Source organism: Physeter macrocephalus, chromosome 16, assembly GCF_002837175.3.
Source record: "Physeter macrocephalus isolate SW-GA chromosome 16, ASM283717v5, whole genome shotgun sequence".
NCBI lineage: Eukaryota > Metazoa > Chordata > Mammalia > Artiodactyla > Physeteridae > Physeter > Physeter macrocephalus.
In genome coordinates, this window is record NC_041229.1 from 717,191 (window position 1) to 720,128 (window position 2,938).

Genomic DNA, 2,938 nt, shown 5'->3' on the forward strand with positions numbered 1-2,938 from the left:
TGCTGTGGCCTGCAGCTGTGAGGGCTTCCCAAGGAAGCAGAGACATGGAGGAAAGTTTGGAGATGCACAGCCTGCAGCTTGGGGCAGAGACCCTGTCTCCAGGCTTCGCCGATGACCCTCCTTTGTACTCAGGCTTGGTGAGGACCCCAGTCTCCACCTCTGCTGTGGTCGGAGCGGGGGATGGGGTGAGAGCCTTGCTCTGGCTTCGGCTTGTTGGCTGTGCCTCCTGGTCTCCTGCTTGGATGGAGTCAGGAGGGTAAGAAGAACGGAAAGAGAAATAAAAGTAGCTGGAGGATGAAGGATGCCCACCTGCCGTGTGGTGATGGGGCCTGAGGAGGAAGAAGGCTATGTAGGCTCCCAGCTAAGAGGCTGAATCGGGGCTCCCTGGCGTCCACGGGCCCGAGGAGCAGCCCGTGCTTATGGGAGGTCAGAGAATAGAACAGAAACCTGACAGACTTGGAGCCAGTTAAATCTGGGCTGAAGTCCTGCCGTTCTGGGTCAAATCGCCAACCTCTCTGAGCTCACTCCATAACACGGGTAGCACTACCAACCTTAAAGGGTTCGAGTGAAGATTCAACAATAAAGTTCCAGCCCAGCTCCTGTGAAGCATCTCCACGCAGAGCACAGAAACCAGCACCATGCCCATGATCCTGGGTCACTGGGACATCCGCGGCTGGTGCGCGCCGCCCACCTGCTCCCAGAGTACACAGACTCGAACCGTGAGGAGAAGAAGGGCACGATGGGGGATGCTCCCCACGATGACAGAAGCCAGTGGCTGAGTGGAAAATCCAAGCTGGGCCTGGACTTCCCCAGTCTGCCCTACTTAGCTGACGCGGCTCATGAGCTCACCCAGAGCGACGCCATCCTTCGCAAGCACAACCTGCGGCGAGACAGAGCAAGAGAAGATTCGCGTGGACGTATTGGAGAACCGGGTCATGGATGTCCGCTTGTACGTGGCCGGGATCTGCTACAGCTCTGACTTGGAGAAGCTGAAGCCTGCATACTTGAAGGAGAGCCCTGAAAAGATGAGGCTCTTCTCAGATTTTCTGGGGAAGAGGCCTTGGTTTGCAGGGAACAGGCTCACCTGTGTGGACTTCCTGGCTCTAACATCCTGATGTGCACTGCATATGTAAGCCCGAGTGCCTGGATGAATTCCCAAACCTGAAAGACTTCATTTCCCATTTTGAGTGCCTGAAGAAGATCTCTGCCTACATGAAGTCCACTCACTTGCTTCCAGGCCCTCTGTTTCTAAAGATTGCTATGTGGGGCAACAGGTAGTGCCCTGTAACCAGGATCTGGCACCCTGGAAACAGCTGGATCTCCCTGCACCCAGAACCATCTGTCTGTTTCTTTGTCCTTCTACTCACTCTAGATGCCTTCTTGGCCCCCTTATCTCCCTCCCAACTCCCTTTTCACCTATCCTTTAAAGCTTCAGTCCCCACTTTTCTTCAGCAAAGCTCCTCCCCACCCCACATTGTCCCTCCTGCACCAAAGACAACCAGACGACCCTTCCCTTCCATGGTGGCTTCTGCTATGGGGAGCCCAGCCAGACCCCTGGCCCATAGAGCTCGCTCTGAGCTCCCAGCCCTGCCCTGCACACCGGAATTGGCCTGGTGTGCCGGCCCTGCTTCCCGGTGTGGTTCCGGCCCAGCCCTGTCTGAACCCCAGTAAAGTTTTAATCACACCTGCAGGAAAAAGAAAAAAGATTCCGCAACAAATGTACTAGAATCCCTGGAGCATAGTAGGTGCTTCTAACTGCTAGTTCCCTCCCTCTCACGATGCCAGCTGGCCCAGCCCCCTCGCTTTGCCCTCCAAGCTTCTGAGAGCAGAGGCCAGGTGACATCCTCCAGGTGCCCCAGCTGTTCTGGCAGCGGAGGGCCCAGTGATTCCTGTCCAGGGTCTTCTTCCTATGGAGCTTCCCGGAGTCACCGCCAGGCACCAGAGCCCTGGTCACAGACTCTCGGGCACGCGTCTTACAGACAATGATGCAAAGTGATCGCACAGCAGATCCCGGGGCTCAGGAGAAATGTAACTGTTGATCTAAAGCCACAGGTCACCAGTGCACAGCGAGGGGGCCCTTGGACCGCGAGGGCCCTGAACCCCAGACCGGCTCGGAGGGGCCTGCCCTTGTCCGGAGAGGTGAACAGGTCATAGCCTCGCAGCCTTGGCCCTCTGCCACCTGCTGGCACATCAGTAAGAGGCGGATTTGCAGGCAGACAGACGTCGGTTCAAATCTCAGCTTTATTACCTTCTGGCTGCACGACGTGGGCAAGTGGCTTGATCTCCCTAAGGCCAGCTCTCTTGTCTCAAAAGGAGGACGATGGCTCACTCGGAAGGGAGCCTCCAAGAGCAATCACCACCCAGTGGAGATGACTGGACAGTGCTTCAGATGATGGTGGTGTTAAGTGGCCCGACAACCAGACCAGTGACTGGTGGCCTTGACACTGCACTTCACTAACCTCTGACCTCATCGGTCCCTTTGCCTCGCTTAAATCAGACCCAGTGCCATCAAGTCCCGATCTCTTGATGTCTCCTGTCAGCCTGACCCTCCGTGGTCCCCGCATCTTCTGAGTGGCCCCGCTGGAAGAGACCCATCCCACCTGGCTGCTGGCTCACCTGGGGCACAGCAGGTAGGTCTCCCTCCTAGGGTGACTCCTTGGGCCAGGAGCCAGCGGTCCCTGGCAGGAGGGGGCCAGGGCCCCTGGAAGAGGGACGAGCGTCCCGCTTCTGGGGTTGGGCCTCCGCTTGGAAGCCGTCTCAGGCCCGTCACCGGTCGCTCAGCCTCCCGGGGAGCCTGCCGTGTGGGGCGTGTGACCAGCCCTTTGCCCTCTGTGCCCCTGGCCTGCATCCAGCAGACCCGTTCACACCTCAGTTAGCCACTTAGGAAGAAGAAAAAGCAGGGGGAGCTGGAGAAATCTGTCCAGACCCTGATGAACAG

At 57.7% G+C, this 2,938-nt stretch overlaps 1 pseudogene; it reads left to right on the forward strand.

The window, feature by feature from the left end:
* The first annotated feature begins 638 nt into the window (after window positions 1-638).
* LOC102985120 (glutathione S-transferase Mu 1-like) lies at window positions 639-1,278 on the forward strand (annotated as a pseudogene).
* The last annotated feature ends 1,660 nt before the right edge of the window (window positions 1,279-2,938 follow it).